Source organism: Kryptolebias marmoratus, linkage group LG7, assembly GCF_001649575.2.
Source record: "Kryptolebias marmoratus isolate JLee-2015 linkage group LG7, ASM164957v2, whole genome shotgun sequence".
Classification (NCBI taxonomy): Eukaryota; Metazoa; Chordata; class Actinopteri; order Cyprinodontiformes; family Rivulidae; genus Kryptolebias; species Kryptolebias marmoratus.
The window spans coordinates 14,330,460-14,349,087 of NC_051436.1; the positions used below are offsets into that span (position 1 = coordinate 14,330,460).

Genomic DNA, 18,628 nt, shown 5'->3' on the forward strand with positions numbered 1-18,628 from the left:
TGGTTTGGACATGTCCAGAGGAGGGACAGTGGGTATATTGGTAGAAGGATGTTAGAGACAAAGAGGAGACATATGGATGCAGTTAGAGAGGACATGGAGGGAGTTGGAGTGAGGACAGAGGACACAGAAGACAGAGTTAGATGGAGAAGGATGATTCGCTGTGGAGACCCCTGAAAAGGGAACAGCCGAAAGAAAAAGAAGAAGTGTTGTGTGCGTGTTTAGTTGCAGAAAAGCGCTCGGACTGCAATGTTGTCATTTCGCTTCAAATTTTCTGCTTCCAGAAGCCGATTGTTGGTTGTCGTGCGATACGGGCAGTTTTGAAAAGCAGTTGGCCAAGTTAGTTTGAAAACAGGCACATGTGGACCAAGAGACTGAACTCAGCCTGCGTGGTTCTGGTCCTAATTAGTGGGCGAACCTACGCACTCTCCTACTTTTCATCGCCTCTGGTAACATGCAAAGTAGTAATAGATCTTCCTCCTCCTCATCATCATCATCATTTGTGAACTCACAACCAAACATCTCTGCCAAGATTGATGTCGCTGTGTTTCCTTTTGTTGGACAACCACACCTGTGTATGCCTCGAGCATGACTCCTCCCGCAGTGAGACAGATTTTCTCAGGAGTTCTGCTCCGAGTGTCTCGTGGACGGCGAACGGTGTGTGCGAAGAACCAACGTCTCGCCACCACGTAACTTCTTGCGGAGCATGACAGAGCCGTGAGTCAAGTCAGGAAAGAGGTGTGAATGGCAGTGGCCATTTTTCAAAATAAAATACCCTGCACACAAATATGAGGAGTACCACTGGGTGTGTGGGTGTCTCATGTTTCGAGCTTTTGTTTTGGTGAGGATTTTTAATTTCTCCTGGCTAGTTGGGTTTGGTAGAAACTCATGAACATTTAAAAACATAGGTTTTGAATAGTTAATAAAATAAAAACACTAAAGACAACAGGACGAGGTTGAGAAGATTGACATATTCTGAGCGACGGGGCTGTCCTCGGTTAGTCATTTAGGCTAAAAAATTTTAAAATCGAAGCGGACCTTTATCACAGTATGCACATGACAACAGCACTAAACACAAGAAACACACAAACAAAAAGCAGACATTCTGTTAAGGCTTTTACTTTTGGGGTGCCACCCCAGTATTATCGGTGGCCCCTCCGTCCAGCCACCCTTTTAAAAACTTTATGGAGGCGCCCCTGATAAACGCATACAAAAATATTTATATAGTCTAGTTTTATTATTTAAGTGTGGCCCAGTATTAAATTATCCATGGACTGGTTCTGGTTCCTGGGGGTTCTCTGCTTTAATGTGATGTTTAGAGTCTGAAGGCACTAAAAAGAACCACATGTGGACCTGAAATGTTCCTGTATTTAGACACAAAAAGGGTGTGTGGGGGGGTTATATCTACAAGAACATAGCCATTCTAAAGTGTGCAGCAATGAAAATAAGGTCAAAACCGAGAATTACAGCAAACTAAAAAAAAAACTATCATGCTTGCATGTGTCCCTACTCACATGCAAGCCTCACTAAAATATTACCTCACGAGGGAGGTCTCACTGCGCCGAATGTGGGCCAGATGAGATTGGATTTTAGCTGATTAAAAAAAAAAACAATCACTCCGCCTCGACTGTCCAAATGGCACACAGCGCGTCCCGCTGCACAGGCGCTGTCCCTGTGAGTGGAAGTGTGTCGGGATAAATCCATAAATCCGCTTTTTGTTCTGGGAGCGGAGCCACAAGAGGAGGAAGAGGAGGAGGAGGAGGAGAAGGAGGAGGAGGAGGAGGAGGAGGAGGACAGGACGGCTCTCTCCGTGCCCGTTATTCTCCCATCACCCAGCGGCCATGAGGAGCGCAGGAGATGCTGCGGCCGCGCACACACACACACACACAGACACACACACTGTTACTCACCTTCATCCCGCGGCTGGGAGCACATAGGACGGCCGTGGCGGTGATTTGTGTCTCTGTCCCTCCCGCCCTCCCCGCCCGGTCAGACGGGCTGAGAGTCCTGGGCAGCCCGCTCTCGCGCCTCTGCCCTCCTTGCTTTTAAATCTCCTTTATGCGAGAGGAAGGACCCCGCGCCTCCTCCTCTTCTTTCACTCGGCTCTCCTTCATGTGGGATTTTTTTTTTTTAAGGGAGGGGAAGCGGGTTCGGGTCAGTCTCGGTCCATGAGGCGGCTCGGTTCGACTCCTCGTGCTGTGGAGCAGGAGCAGGAGCAGGAGGAGGCGGCGGCTGCTTCCCTCTGATATGTGTGGAGCTGTGGAGCTCTCCCGGCGCCTCTGAAGTGGCCAATGCGCGCGCTCTTGTGCTCGTGACGCATGGGCGCGTGCTGTTTGTTGGGGTGGCGGTCTGCACGCGGGCCGGGTTAGGCACGATCAAATACACGGCCATGATGCACACAGTATTCACGGCCCCCAAATAAAATCCCCCCACCCCATCCAGCTGTCCCTCTCTGTGTGCATAAAACGCCTGTTAGCAAAATAACTGTGAACCACTGGAAACAGTTAGAAATAATAAACAGATCATGTTAAATTTGTCCTTTTGTTAACCCCACAAACGTCACTGAATTCACTTAAAACTGACATAAGAAATAAATAAATGAAAATCAGTCACTGGTTCACAAGAATTATAAAAAAAATAAACTAATGAAGCTGGTCTTGACAGAAAAGATGGTAACCTCAATTTAATGTTTTGTTCCACAACCTTTTGAGGCAATCTGTTGATTCCTGTAGAGCCTTCTGCACCTGTCCACAGGTACTTTGGTCCACTCCTCATGAACAAACTGCTGCACCTGTCTCAGGTCTGAAGGGTTCCTCCTCCAGATGTTTCAGCTCCTTCCACAGATGTTCAACAGGATTTAGATCAGGGCTCAAAGGCCACTTCAGAACGGTCCAATGTTTGGTTCTGAGCCATTCTTGGTGTTTTTAGCTGTGTATTTTGGGTCATTATCCTGTTAGAGGACCCGTGACCTGAGACTGAGACCAAGCTTTCTGACACTGTGCAGCACATTTCTCTCTAGAATCCCTTGATAGTCTTGAGATTTCATTAAACCCTGAACAGATTCAAGACCCCCTGTTCCAGATGCAGCAAAGCAGAACCAGAACAGAACCGAGTTTCCTCCATGTTCCACTGTAGGTACAGGGTTCTATTCTTTTTCAAAAAACTCCAGTTTTGTCTCATCTGTCCAAAGGACATTCTCCCAGAAGCTTTGTGACTTCTCAATAAGCATTTTGGCAAATTCCAGTCTGGCTTTTATACAACGTGGTGTCCTCCTCAGTCGTCTTCCATTAAGTCCACTTTGGCTCAAACAGTTACTGATGGTGCAATCTGACTCTAATGACCCTTGACCTTAGAGTTCACCTCTAATCTCTTTGGAAGTCGTTTTGGGCTCTTTAGTTACTATTCATATTATCCATGTCTTCAGTTTGTCATTAGTTTTCCTCTTGTGTCCACGTCCACGGAGGTTGTGTCTAGTCCTGTGGACCTTAAACTTCTGAATAATCTGAGCAGCTGTAGTCACAGGAACATCCAGTTGCCTAGAGATGGTCTTTTAGTCTTTACCTTTAAAGCTGAACTGAAATCAAATCTAAAAAAACTTGACATTTCATGCATGTTATTTAGTCAAACATATCCACGCAACATTGCAGGGAACCGTTTTTTTTTTTTTTTTTACCTAAAAGTTAAATAAACAGTTTTTAGCGTTTTGGTCATAATTTCCGAAGTGGGTGATTTGTGGGTCGGAGTTCATGACAAGCGGTCTGCCACGGCCAGCCAAGAATGCCGCTACTGTCCGGTTGTTTATTAGTGGAAATGGAAAAACAAGCCTTTTTTGAACACAAAGAAATGCCGTAAGACTTTGCAGAAATAATAGATATACAACCATACCAGTATGAACCTGAACTGACGGCTGGATCAAACAGCAGCTCAGCGGTCATCATACAACTTGGGGGTCACGGAAAAGCCAAAAATACCCAAATGGTTTCTTTAATATTCAGAATTACCAAAAGAATAGCATTTTTTTTATTTAAAATTTCTACAATAAAACATATTTTATGGCTATATGAGGTTTCAAAACAGGTTATAAAACAGGTTTCAGTTCACCTTTAACATGCTGCTCAATCATTTTCTTACTAAGCTCCTGAGACAACTCTATCTTCAGCTCTCCATGTTCAGTGTGTTACACACCATGATCCCAAACAGCACTGTGACTACTTTTCACCGTTCAAACAGACAGACTGACTGATTACAGGATTGAAGACAGGACACAAATTAGTTTCAGTTTTTGCTTTTTGTAAATGCCAGTTTCATTAGTTTGATTTTTTTTTATCTGGTTAATCAAAATTCAAAAGGAGTGGCTGATTTTCATAAATTGATTTTTAGTCATTTTTTCTTATTCAGTTTCAAGCCATCTCAGTGACTTTTGTGGGTTTTTCATTCGTTAGAGAAAGGGCACAAATAAATTTGACCACATCTGTTCATCTTCAGCTGATTAACCTTTGGAGTCAACCCACTTCAAGATGGCCACCACAGGTAATCGATTTTCAAAAACACAAAAATGGTTATAATAGAGCAATCAATAGAGCTACTGAGCTAAGATTTGGTGTGGTTGTAGCCAGGAGTCATTCCCAACATATACTCTGAGCACAAACAGTCACCTTTATAACAGCATGAAATGCAGAGGGTGACATGTATTCCTTTAAGGAATGCCACAGCTTAATTTGTGGATAAGAATCATTTATGCTGATTAGTCCTACAAATGTATGACTTACTGCTTTCTTGTTTCTAATTCTGTATGTCTCTCTCACTCAGGGCACTTAGATCCATGTTTGATTTCAACTCCAGCATACCTTGAAAGCCGACGGCATACAAAAACACGCATCAGTATAAATATTTCAGCGGGGTTGTGTATAAATATAGCCGCACGCTGCAATGGTTCGTGTCCATCACCGTTGTTAGAAACTGAACTATTAGTGTTTGGTGGCCTGAGCGGACACTTGGGGGGAGTGTGTGGGGGGGAAGAAACACAGGAAGAAGGCGATTCAGAAGTTAGAGCCTTTGTGTTCACAGACACAATGACTCCACTGACTCCAGAACTAATGTCGTCCACCCACATTCTCATATGCTTAGGGAGTGACATGCTCTGTGCAAAAGGAGACAATATCTTCTCTGTGGAAAAATCAAAAGGATCAGTAATAATGTGGTAAAATAATAAGGAAAATTGAGATAAAACAAGATTTGCAGGCTTTAAAACCAATCATCATGAGTGCCAACAGATAGTTATGCAACATATGCCTGCTGAAACCATCAAACATGTAAAAATGTTATTGACGTCCACCAAGGACGTTCTGTTTGTGTATAAGATTACTCAAAAAGCTATGAACGGATTTTTATGAAATTTTCAGGGAACATCAATCATGGTACAAGGAACAAGTGATTACATTTTGGTGGTGATCCAGTCAAAGTTAAAGGTCAACGGTCGCAGATCTGCCGGTGCTCAAACTCTGCAACTCTATAGCTGGAATGTTAAACTCCACACTTGGGCACCTCATGGATTGAGGGTGATCACGATTGATTTCAAGGTCATGGGGTCAAAGATCAACAACACAGTTGACCTGCTGCTCTAACTGTGAAACAGTGTAATGGAGGAATGTCAAACTGCACAGCTGGACACTTCCTGAGTCAAAGATGATGCCTGTTGATTTCAAGGTTCATGGGGTCAAAGGTTAATGTCCCCGGTAACCCATCTGTTAAAAATGTGTTTCTGCTTCTACATGTGACCCTTTTGTTTCCTCCACCAAGGAGGTTCTGTTTTCGGTTGGTTTGCTTGTCTGTCTGTGTAATGAAGAGGTCTTCATTACTGGGACTAGTTTAGTGTATAGCACTTTGAAAGCACCTTTGCACTTTATTAAAAAGCACCTCAACCAGCATTTTATTTAGCACTGCACTTTAGGCAGAGATTTGCACATCAGTAACAATTTGCACACAAGAACTTTTCACTATTTATTGAATATTGATTGTGTATTTTAATAATCAACATGTAGCCTTTGTTCCAGGCCTGCACAGCTGCTCCTCATTGAGAAGTGGGGTGGTTGTCTGTGAGGAGAGAAGAATTGTTCCTCTGAGCAATTAAGGTTAATTGGTTAGTGAAATGTAGGCAAATGTTTGTGCAGAGTCTATGGATAAAAGTTTGAGTGCAAAGAAGTGGCTAAAATTTGAATACCCACCTGTCTCTTCTGTGTCCTCTCCAGGGTGTTTGGACAAAAACTGTTTGGACAGACTACAGTCTGTTAGAAAGATCAGGTAAAAAATAACAAACAGATTTGGAGGAAATGTTCAGGAAATGTAGGAGCTTTCACAAGAAACAATGGATTTACTTTTGGTGGTGATCCAAATTATGATCCAAAGCATAATCCTAATTTTTTTTTATCACCCTGTGGCCTTGGCAGAGCTTTGCCCTCTCTGAGCGCTTCTAGTTATTTTTTTATTCCTCTGGTAAAGTTTCTGTAAAATGTTTTACAATGCTTCTCTTTAACACACTCATACCCCACTCCCTGTTATGTATTTTACAATCTATACAAAAACATTTTTACAATCCCACTCTGACACATATAAGCATATTGGAGGCAGTTGAGAGTTTAGCAGATCCAAACCTTAGATCCTCGAGTGGGAAGACTGCCTCCACACCACAGCTGGGTCAAAGTGTGTAAAAATTGTGAATTTTGTGAAGTTGGAGAGAGTTTTGAAACATGATCTCATTACCTTGGGTTTGTTTGTTTTAATCTCATAACCAAAATTAGGTCAAAGTCAATGACTCACTAAAACATTCTGCAAACTGTGAAAACATTCAAACTTTGATATTAGTAAAAAAAAAAAAAAAGGCTCACTAACAAACGAAAAAAAAAAAAAAAAAAAAAAAAAACCTCTGTAATGTAGAGAAGTAGATGTAGCACAAAATTAGATTAATCCAGAAAATCAAGTAAAGGTCGTTAAAGCAGGTAATCAAGTAGACACACTTTCAGTACGAATCTGCTGCGATACAATTTCAAGACATACTGTGATTTAATTTGTGATTTGGAAAATGATTATCGAAATTCTCAGGAATGTGTTTTGTGATGCACAGGCCCCAGGGGTCAAACAGAGGAATGAGGCCTCTCTCGTGCATTATTTGCTTTGAGTTAGAAAAAAGTGTTTGGTATAACTCAGGATACTATTTGTTATGGATGTAAGCACCGACCCTCTTTTCACCCAGGCTCGGTCGGGCCTCGGCTGGGGGGTGGTGCGCCCTCGGGGCTCGGGTCTCTCTGTCCATGGCCGGGGCTGCTCTGGCGTAGCGGGTTGCCAGCGGGGCCTGTGGGCTCGTTGCTGTGGCCCCCTGGGGCTTCTGCATCGTGGCTGCCGGGGGTCGCCTGGAGCTTGCCTCTGCTGCCGTCTTGGGTGGGGTCCGGTTGTCCCTGCGGGAGGCTTGGGGGGGCCGGTGTGTTTATGCATCCGCTCTTCCTCGTGCCGTCCTCGTGTCCTGTGGGGTGAATCTGTTGGCCCCCAAACTCACTACCAAATACTCTTAGGGAGAAACCTTATAGATACACACACAGGTATCTAGATTCAGGTGGTTGTCAGATCCACTTTCAGTTGGGTTGCTGTTGTCACTAATTACCCTCTTGTATTACCTTGCACTGTGTACTTTCCATTGAAGTTCTAACTATTATTATATACTGCATATGCTTTTTGTTGCTGTGGATTCTTTGTTTTGTTTTCTCTTTTTGCAGGTCTTGAGGCAGATTTCAAGGGTGTTGACTTGTTTTATCTCTATGCTTTTCTTTTTCTCTTCTAGTTCTATCTCTTTTTTTCTCTTCAAACCTTTTCCTCCATCTCTTTTTTCCCCCTTTCTCATTTTTGTGTCCATTACAATTGAAATAAACCCGAAGCAATTTCTAATAAAGTTTCAGATACCAAGGGGAACATCATGGCAAAAGCCGAAATGCTCTGCTTGTGAGAGCAAATCTGTTGGGTCTTACCTTGACATTCAGACAGCAATTCTGAGTGCCACACACCCGAACAGGACAGGACAAACTCTGTCTCAAAATATAAAAGAAGTGGCTGCCAAGTGATGATGTATTCCTGAATGGAGCCGCTGACGGCATGTTTCCGATGTTCAAGCTTCAGATGGAACACAACAAATTCTACTCACTGTTTATGAAACTGAGGAGCAGCCTTCATCCAGCTGAGTAATATTATGCCTCTTGCAAAGAGTGTAAGAAATGCTATTGTGTTGGCCAGATGCATTGTTATTGGTGTAGTCAGAGGGACAACCCCAAATAGAACAGAGAACTTCGATCGATATTCTTATTACATATGAACGTTATCGTCTTAAAGATTGACTCCCAATGGGGTGAAGTCTGGGACAAGATCAAAACATATGGCTGAGTTCAGCTGGGCTGTGTCCACATCTGATACAAGATGGGTCTGCATTGGAGTATATTCCAGCTAAAAAAAATTGTTGAAATTTTTTTGAAATGTGAAAATTGAATGCTGATGATTTTTATGTGTATTTATCTAACAAGAGAAGTTCTCTGCTTTGACTCACCTGATTCGAATGACTGAGTGATTAACAGTCTTCTGCAGAGTTCAAAGACCTGCTGAAAAGCAGGGAAACATCTAAAACATGCAGGATAGTGGCCCTCCAGGACCAGGAGTGGACACCACCGGCTTAGAGCTTCAGGCCTGCCTGAACTCCATCACCTCAACCCTTCTTGGGTGACCTTTCAGACATCAACGAGTCGTCATTTGGTTCCAGGGTTCACGCCACTCTTCCATGGGCTGATCAGGGACATCCCCACCTGCAAGGCATCGTTTCCAGGGAAGGCTTACCCCGATCCAGCTGTACCACAATAAGGCACTCGAAACTTCTAACCTGGTAGTGAGAACATATAAGGGTTAATTAATTTAACTATTTGATCCAAAATACCTATTATAGAGCCTGTGCAACTCATATCAGAGATTCAGGGGATTTATGCTTATCTCCCATGTTGCACGGCAACCTTCCTTTGGTAGTTCGTTGTGATGTTCTGTCATTCCTGTTAAAAAATGTCATATTTTCTCCTAACATAGGCTGTACAAATCGTCAGGGGAACAAAGCAAAGCTGACATTCTTCAAATGAAATGCAGACACATGAAGAGGAAATTAAGTCTTAGCCCTGGCGGAGCGCCAAGACAACAAAACTTGACTAGCTGGAGCAGCGGTGTCAAAATTCACTTACAAAAGGGGACAAAATTGTAAACTTGGTCCAAGCCAAGGGCAGATCTCAGTACAAGATATATACAAGAACTAAAGAGTGATACCTGACATCGTTCTTTGGTTTGCATGTTCATCAACAAGAGTTCGACGGGTCTCATTTGACGTTCTCTGTTGCTCTTTCCACATCAAAATCAAAGATTACTAACACATTCCTACTTGTGTTTGCCTCTTTTTTTTCCACCATCGTTTAGAACAATTATTAGAAAAAAAAATAAAACACTTGAATTCTCCTCTTTGTTTTGCCATTTAAATCCTGCAGCTGAAAGCGGTACGTCATCACTTTGTCGCATTATTCAACTGCAAAGCCGGCCTACCTCTCCACACGTTGACAGTCTCGGCTCTGTCACCACCTCGCTTTGTGGCACTAAGGAGCAGCAGGGGTGGGTTGGCTTGGCCCCCACCTTGTTGCCTTGGTCCATTCAGAAATCACACTGAGACGGCTGGAAGGCGTCTAAGTCCTGGCCTGAGGTGTCTTGTGAAAGAGCCTTTAATCTCTTGTGTGTCCCTCCCAGGCTTTCCCCTGAGGGAACATCAAATCACACAACCAACTACGTAAAATAACGCTTCGCTGAATGCAATCATGGCAGAACAAGCAGCCTTGATGATGTCACTGCCCAGGCTCTTTGTAGCAACATCAGCCAGCATCTCCGTACAACCATGAGTCATAGCAGGCTTTAAATAAATAACATTTTGGGGAATTTTCCTGAAACAACAGATTCCTTTTCCCATGAGTGATAAGGTTTCAGCTCCCAACTTTTCACAATGATAAACACGAAGCACAAAGTCTAATATTTGCATTGTGAGGCATGTGAGATTCAGTGTCTTTGACATTTGCTAAATCCCACTAGCGAGACATAAATTCAGCATATTTTTGCCGTCTTGTGCTTAACTTGTAACCCCTTGCGCATTGGCTTTCTAAAGAGCACCCACTGTGAATTCCAAGGCTTTTAATTGCAACATCCCAAATGTCTCTAAAGATGTTTTTTTTTCCCGGCGCCCCCGTCGGCACGAAATCACAATTTTTAATTTGAGTCTCTCTGAAGAGTTCTGTCTCGAATTTTATCTCGACTCATCTGTTTGTCCACTTACATCCTGTGACAGAGAGGCAGCTGCCTAAAAAAAAAAAAAAAAAAAAGCTAAATGATCAACTTCCTGCAGTTCTTCCAGCGCACTCGTGACATGGCATCATACCAGACGGACTGAGTAATGATCTCAGGTGTAATGATTTAATGAGCTGTTGTGTTTGAAAGCCTCGCCTCAGCTGCAGCACACTCCCTCCTCCGGATGGGTTATTATTCATTGTAAAAACGATAGATTTTTATGAGCCAAAGCTGTCTCGTTTTATTATTGATTCTCCATATGATGAACTGCGGAGCTTCTTAAAGACATTGCTGGCACTACAGCATTCTTTCTTATTATTTTGCTGCTTGTTGCTCAGCATTAATCCACGGCACCTCTGTGCCGAATGGGGAATGTTTGATTCCTCTGCGTCTAATTTGATTAGGAGCAACAGATATGTTATTGATAAAAACTACTTCTGTATTCATTTCCAAATGCAATCTGGTTTTATCACTGCAATAATTACAAGTGATGGTTTACATTTTTTTATCATCGTTTGTTCCTATTTAATGAGTTATCTATACAATAATAGGAGGATTTTAGGCTCACTTTCTGGTTTTGATTTGATGAAATACAGACCTAGCCATTTTTCATGCCGGAGCTTTAGACTAATATCCTCTCATGTTGAGAAATAACAGTTGTAAGTCATATCTGGTCCAGTCTGGTCCAAACTTCAAAATAATGTTATGTGCTATAGATAAGATTTTGTGCTCAGAGTATGTGGTGTTAATGACTCTCAGCTACCTCCACATCAAATTTTAGTTTAATTTCTGCAAAGCTGACTGAGTAATAGCCATTTTTGTGTTGTCAATGTCAATTAGCTGTGGCAGCCATCTTGAACTGGAATGATTCCGAAAGTTAATGAGTTGCAGATGTCCATCCAATGTTTACTTTCTGAAAGTTTCATTAAAATCCATCCAGTGGTTGATGAGATATTTTGCTAACAGACAAACAGGACTGATTCCAGTCATAAATGCTGAGTTTCGAACTAGCAATATTACACAACAAGTAGTGCTTGAAGTATGTGTTGTGATTGACTCCCAGCTACAAGCACAACAAATTTTAGCTCGATATCTCTAAAGCTGTCTAAATTATAGCCATTTGTTGCGTTTGTTACGAGGAGTTGGCGGCCATCTTGATTTGGGTTTGCTCTGAAAGTTAATCAGCTGCAGACGTGCATTGAGGGAATGTTTCCTGTAAGCTTCATTAAAACTCATCCAGAGGCTCATGAAACATTTCGCTAACAGACAGCGAGTTGAATGCAAATAGTTTACGGCCAACGTTTGAAACAAAGATCTTTGTTTCCATCTGCTAACGGTTAGAATCCGTGGTGGGGATCAGTCTCAGCTACTGCCACACCAAGCTTTAGCCCAACATCTGTAAAATCTCTTTTTCTTGTTGTTTTTGCTAAGGTTGAGTAGCTTTGGCAGCCATCTTGAAATGGGTGGACTCCAAGCTTTTACCAGCAGAATGCCACCCTGACTGTTAGAACTGTTACATTTCAGCAGCTTTCTGCCTGCTCCCCTCGTCCGGCAGCCTCGGCGGCTGGCGGTAATGAAGTGCAGCCTGAGCAGAGTTCCCGCCTGAGTGTGAGGCAGCGGGCAGGCAGGGGGGGGCCTCTGCTGCTGGACGCCGTCCATTAGACACGCTCCACTTCGCCTTCCATTTACGCCGTCGGGGCTGCAATCAGCAGACGCGGGGAGCACTCCGGCTGGGCCGTGACATTACTTTGACCTTTGTGGGGGTCTCTGACTCCACTAACGAGCCCCCACCAGCCCCACCAGCCCCGCAGTCTGCAGCTGAATAATTCAGCAGCATGAAGTTGTGGGCGGCGGTGCTGGGGAGGGGTGTATGAGTCCAGTCAGCAGCACCTCCTAAACTCAGGTTCATGTAAATAAATAAATAAACAAACAAAAACGTGTCTTATTGATTGATCTGACTCTCTCTCCTTGGTCACGTTCTTATTTTAGTGATCACCAGTTACCTGTGTCTGTGTGTTCATTTGACTTCCTGTTAGCAAAATACCTCATGGACCACTTTACTGAAACTGTCACAAAGTAATTACTGAATGGACATCTACTCAAGATGGCCACCGCAGCTAGTCCGCCTTACCCAACAGGCCTGACCCAGGAGCTCAGGCACCTCAGCAGATTAACACGAACATCTTTTATGACTTTTGACCAAAATGGCTGATGATCTCAGTTTTTAAACTCTGACGGGCGATATGCATTCATCATTGCTTCTGGACTTTTATTTATTCAGGGTTTTTTTGTTTGTTTGTTTGTTTTTTTAAAGAAAAACATGAGAAAACATCAGAAACATTTTCACATCTATCCTGTAGAATTCAGAGTTTCTGGTTCCAGCTGAAATATCTGTGGAGCTGTTTGATGCATTCATGGACCCATGGCTGTGTTGGTTTTTTCAGTTTTCACTTTAAACATCCTGTTTTCTCTTGATGAACTTAGTCTTGTTCTGGCTGTGTTTCGGCATCTGTGTTGGCCATTAGATGCAACCTTTTGACTCATTTGTGTAGTCTTTTTGTTTGTTTGTTTGTTTGTTTGGCACTTCAGCTCTCGCCCGGCCCATCCGGGAGGGGAAACTGGACCTTCCTTGCTCTAAAAATAAAGTTTGGCCAACCCCGCTCTTCTGCTCGGAGACTGAAACGGGAGCCACTTCGCTCTTCTTCCAGTATTTGATAAGGGTTTATAGCAGAACGGCAGTAAAGGAGCTGGGGGTGGGGAGTCGAAACATAGAGCCTCATTTATTGGTGCAGATAAAACCTCCTCTGTTCTGAACAGGTCCGTCATCAGCAGACAGACATTCACACGCTCTGCTTTGTTTTTGGTTTTTTTTAATGTCCTCCTTTCTTCTTTTACAACCCCGGGTCTGAAAAGGTTCAGCACCTTCACTAGCTTACGTAAAATGCAAAAAATAATAAATAAATAAAGCGAGCGTAAAACAAACTGGGTCTTGTTTGCTGGAGGTTTTTCAGCTGGTTACAGGTCTGCACTGCAGGCGGGTCACTTCAGCCCTCTTCTGCTGTGAAGCCGTGCTGCTAGCTCTGCTTTGCTGAAATACGGGAGGCCTTCCCTCAGAAACATGCTGTCAGTATAGGAGCATATGTCGTTCAGAAACATGTACTGCCCATACCAGAGGCACTAATGCACCCCCATACCATCAGAGAGGCAGGCTTTTTTGAACTGTGCGCTGATAACAGGCCGGATGGTTCCTCTCCTCTTTAGTATGAAGGATGTTTCCTAAATAATTTTAAATTTTGACTCATCTGACCTCACATCAGTCCTCCTCTCTAGCTCAGTCCATCTTAAACGAGCTTTGGTTCAGAGAGGACAGCAGAGTTTCTGGATGGTGATAGAGCTTTAAGCAGCATTAGTGGATGTCATGGTGAGCTGTGTTTACAGACACTGATCTGGAATAGTTCCACTATTTTTAGACAAGTTTTCTCAGGCAAGTGAACCTCTGCCCATCTTTACGTCTAAGACATTCAGTCCCTCTAAAATGGTGTGGAGAGCGAGGCGAACTCGCGATGAGCTTCAGGAGCAAACTAATTTCTTATAAATGAAAAGACAATCAAGAACCAAAGCAGACGAGGCAGCAAATACAAAAAAAAAAACACTGACTAAATCAAAAACGTAGTGAACATGAAAGGCAAGACATGAGGGGGAACCAGATAGCGCACAACCAAGAACAGAAAAATAAACCCAAAACAAACTTAAAAAATAACTTCACTAAATCCCAAAGTCCTGACAGATGCAATCTTTTAGTTTCAACCTTTGATACGTTCACTGTGTTCCATCATGAATAAAATATGGCTTTATGAGATTTGCAAATCGTTGCATTTTGTTTTTAATCTCCATTTCACACGACGTCCCAACTGTTTAAGAACTGAGGTTGTACGTATGCCCGCTCTTTTTTCTTTTTCTTTTTTTTTTGCTCTCTTTTCTTGCCTCTCTTTGTCCGGCCTCTCTCAATTTGCTCTTGTCTGAGTACAGTGATTAGGTTTCACTTTCCAGCATTCTTGTCTTTGTGCGTGTGTGCGTGTGTGTGTGTGTGTGTGCGTGCGTGCTAATGAAATCCTTCTACTCTGGGCTCAGGTGTTGCTCCACCTCTCCTCTCGCCTCTCTAATCGCAGCGTTCGGTGCCGAGGATCGGCCCTGGAACAACAGTTTTAGGCTTGTGCTGAATAAATTACCCGGCGACTGCAGTGTGGGCGGCGAGTGTGAGGCAGAAAAAGGAAAAAAAAAAAAAAAAAGGGTCTGCTCACAAACAGAGAGGCAGTCATGCTCACTGACTCAGGCTTCTTATACAGCCTGTGGTCATATTACTCAGGATGGGGGTCAAAGGTCAAAGCCAATGAGCCGTCAGATACAGAAGACGCCGTGTTCTGACGGAGCAGCTGCTCGCAGTTCTTCTGTGTGGAACATCCGCCTCCCTGCGTTGTTCTGGGGGTCGAGGCGTTTCCACATGGAGTCACACGAGCGAGCCGGTGTGCCCAGAGAACAGCGTGCACCGTTATCTGCACATCAAGATCCGTGTTTGGCTGAGGGAAGTTTGCTTTGACATTGTTTTCAGACTTCCCAGACAGATTTTACTCTCCATTAGCTACAATCACATATTTGGCAATCAGAATCCTGCCATGAACTCTTGAACTGAGGTCGCCCTGTGATAAAAAACAGTCAAAGTTAATTTGGTCAAACGGTTAAAATGAGGTTATAAACAATACCTTCAGATCTCACAAAAATGGATTAGCATTCAGAGTGTGTGTTGCTAATGACTCTCAGCTACCATCCCATCAAACTTTAGCTCAATATCTATAAGTTTAACTGAGGTACAGCCACTTTTGTGTTGGCCAAGAACGATTAGCTGTGGTGGCCATCTTGAATTAGGTTGACTCCAAAAGTTAATCACTTGTAGACATACATCTAATGATTACTTTTTGAGAGTTTCAATGAAATCCATCAAGAGGTTCATGAGATATTTTGCTAACAGACACACAGAGTTAATGCCAACAGTTAATGTCAAAGTTTTCAGCAGAAATCTTTCACAATGTCCAGAGCTTGGACGACACTTTAAGGATGACTATCAGCTACTACCACACCAAATTTTAAGTCGATATCTAGAAAACTGGCTGAGTTATAAACATTTATGCCTTTACAAAGGTGAGTTGGTTGTGGCGGCTATCTTGAATTGAGTTGACTTCAAAAGTCAATCAGTTGAAGAGGTAAATCCAGTGATTACTTTCTGAGAGTTTCATTAAAATTCATCCAGTGGTTCACGGGATATTTTGCTAACAGACAGCGTTAAGTTCAATAGTTAATGGCAAAGTTTTAAAAACAAATCTTGTGCAATTAGTTAGCGCTCAGACTATAAGCTGGGCCATCACCCTCAACTACTAACACACCAAAATTCAGCTTAATTCCTGACAAACCGACCGAGTTCTAACAATTTTTGCATTTGCTTGAGTTTGAGCTCAACTAAATCTTCTGCAGGATATCGCGCACTAGCCAAAGCCTGTTCCGATAAATACCAAACCCCATCATGGGATGATGTTTTGTTTGTTTATGTGCCTGTATGGGAAATTCACCACAAAAATCTACTTATTAAAAGAAAAAGAGACCGTATGTGATTTTGAAAGGTGAGATTAAAGCGAAAGTTCCGATCATTCAACGTGGGTTTGGATGGAAAGGTTAACATCTCACCTGTTGTGGGTAGCTCTTTGAACGGCCTCCGTTTGGACAAAGTGAGTTTAATTCTGATGGGACTGACGAGCTAACGGCTAGTCCGAGCAAGGCTCACGTGAACTAGTGTTGTGTCGTATATGAACGATTTGTTCAAACGAACGAATCTTTTGAGTGAACGAACTGAACCAAATCACTTTATTCACTGATTTGTTCCTTACTTAGTTCAGTTGAGAGAAAAAGATAATAAACAATAGGAAAGAAATAAGGAAAAAAAAAAACAGTTCAGTTGAGTCCAGCAGGAGTGGAACTTCTGCGTTCTGTGACTTACTCATGATGTAACTCTAAACGACAGCGGCGTGCGCCTTGCGGGCAGGGCGGGATTGTTGTTTACACCTGAGCGAATGTGGCTTGAGATTCATTCATTGTAAAACAACTCCATGTATCACTCAGTGGACGAAACGCCGTCTGACTCTGCCCTGAGGGATTCTAACCGTTTCCTCCTCGCAGGGATTTGCTCTCAGGCTTTTGGCAGCGGCAAACGTTTATCCAAACTAACTGCTAATGTTGAGTCAAGCTTCATGAAGATAAATGCACACATGCCCCGCCCCTATTAAGTATTTATTCAGTAAATGTATCGCTGATTCATGCATGCGCAGAAACAACGTACTGCCGCCGAGGAGCGATCCATATAATGAACAACACTTTCTGTTTGAAGGATGTTGATGTTGGTTTCTGTCTGCATCTTTGAAATATGTTTGTGTGTCTTATAAGCCCATGGGGGCTGGGCACCTTTTATGGTGTATGGCACAAAAGAAATAAACTAAACTAACTAATAAACTGTGTGAACTGAAGGATTCGGTGAACGGATCTTTTAAACGAATCATTTTAATGAACTGATTCTAGTGATTCAGTTCACTAAAAAGAGCTGCCGTTCCCAACACTAACATGAATGCTGTTTTATAAACCTTTATTACAGCTTTAGGAATGTCACACAGAAGAAAGTACTTATTGTTTTTTTTAAAGTTTGTTCAGTCTGGCAATTTAGTTTATATTCTGCATCAATTATGTCTTTTTATTATTATTATTATTTCTTGCTAAATTATTGAGCAAACTCAGTCCATCCGAATGCTTCTGGAGAACAATGAAAGCGCTTTAACGGAAGGAACAGGACTGCTTTTGTTGTTTGTCTTACAAAGGAGGTCCAGTTGCTTTCTGTTCAGGCACTCAGGACTGCTGTGACCTGGAGGAGTGAGAACCTACACCAGCCTATGGTAACCGATATGTGCTCGGTGTACAAAAGCTCGGGCCAGTTGAGGACTTCTCACTGGGACTTTTCGTTGTTGTTGTTTGTTTTTGGTTATTTACAACAAAAGAAAGAAAAAAAAACATTTTTCTTGTTAAGGGATTTAATAGGGGAACCCACCCTGTGTAGTAGTAACACCACACAAGGAAATAAAAAATCAAAAAATATATAATTTTTTACACCACAATGTTACATTCCTTCAGTTATTCTGATTGCAATTTCTGTCAAAATGAGTGACTTACTGCCATTTCTTTTTTTTTTAAGGAGGGAGCGTTAGCTTTTATAGTTATGTTGGCTCTGCGATGGACTGTCCAATTTAGTTTTTATAAATGGCAAAAAAAAAAAAAAGAAAAACACTGGCAATTCTCCACCAATCAGGAAGCGATAGAGGTAGAAGTCCCACCTGGAACGTTCCCAGTGGTCTAAATAGTGCTGGTATTCCCCCTGGAGAAATGTTAAGCCTCTTGTTTGTCTAAAAAAAAAACTTAAAGAGGGGGCAAAGGAGTCCATTCCTTGCTTCTTGGTGTAAGTCTTACAGAGTGCTTCTTAACTCCGCCAAGGGGGTTACGTTTCATATCGTGTTGGTTAGTTTGTTAGCAAGATTACTTAAAAACTAATGAACAGATTTTTATGAAATTTTCAGGAAATGTTGGGGTTGTTCAAAAAAAAAAAGAAAGAAAAGAAAGAACAAGTCATTAAATTGTTGGTAGTTATCCAGATCTCAGTTATTTAATGACCCTATAGCCTTGGCAGAAGTTTGAGCTCTCCGAGTGCTTCTAGTGTTGCTGTGTATTTCTACTAAATATAGCTACAGAAAGCCTACAGTGAACTTTGTTTCCAGGTGTTGCAGGCTGATGTGCTTCCTTTGTGCCTGCATTTGGCTCAGGTGCAAACATTCACTGTGACAAAGTCTGAAAATGACTCAGATTTGACAGAAAGTTCCTCCAAACCACAGCAGAGACTCAAAAATAGGTCAGAATGACAGTAAAAACGTAACAAAACACCAGCACAGGTTAATATAAATGGACCAGAAAGAGGTGCAAACTACAAACAGAAACAGCAGAGGCTAATTCTCATTGGCTGTCATCACTTTCTGTCTTCCTTGTGTATTTTCTTTGGCTCTATTATCATCTCAGAAGACAAGCCTACGCACGTCTAGGGCAAACAAACAAACCACTGCAGTACCGCCGAATGGACACCTGGTGGCAGCACCAT

The 18,628-nt window shown here is 42.5% G+C and overlaps 1 protein-coding gene across 1 annotated transcript in view; it reads right to left on the reverse strand.

Moving 5' to 3' along the window:
- LOC108248459 (galactose-3-O-sulfotransferase 3) overlaps window positions 1-2,276 on the reverse strand; it is a 25,069-nt gene extending 22,793 nt beyond the window's left edge. Inside the window, exon 1 of the mRNA XM_017437247.3 lies at window positions 1,908-2,276. The gene's annotated coding sequence lies outside the window, so the exon portion shown is untranslated. The remainder of the gene's footprint in view (window positions 1-1,907) is intronic.
- Between the last annotated feature and the right edge of the window lie 16,352 nt (window positions 2,277-18,628).